Here is a 310-nt window from a genome sequence, read left to right on the forward strand (position 1 = left end):
GCTGGAAGCCGCACCGCCGGCAGCACCCTTGCCCCGCAGGCAGCCCGCCCTCTGCCATCCCTCCTCACAGCCGGGTACCGCTCCCAAAACCGAGCGCAACCCCCCCCGCCCCCGAAACACCACCTTGCCGGCAAAGGGGCACCCACCGGCGCGGCTCGGAGCCGGCTGCCCGGGCCCGCCCCCCCCCCGGGGGGGGGGGGGGGGGGGCAGAGAGACACGGGCGGCAGAAATCCCGTGGTTTCTGCCCCGGGGGAGGCCCCGCAGCCCGCGCGGGAGGCGGCGGGCAGAGCCCTTTACGTAAGGGCATGTG

This window comes from Haliaeetus leucocephalus, unplaced genomic scaffold, assembly GCF_000737465.1.
Source record: "Haliaeetus leucocephalus isolate CR32 unplaced genomic scaffold, Haliaeetus_leucocephalus-4.0 Scaffold217, whole genome shotgun sequence".
NCBI classification, from domain to species: Eukaryota; Metazoa; Chordata; class Aves; order Accipitriformes; family Accipitridae; genus Haliaeetus; species Haliaeetus leucocephalus.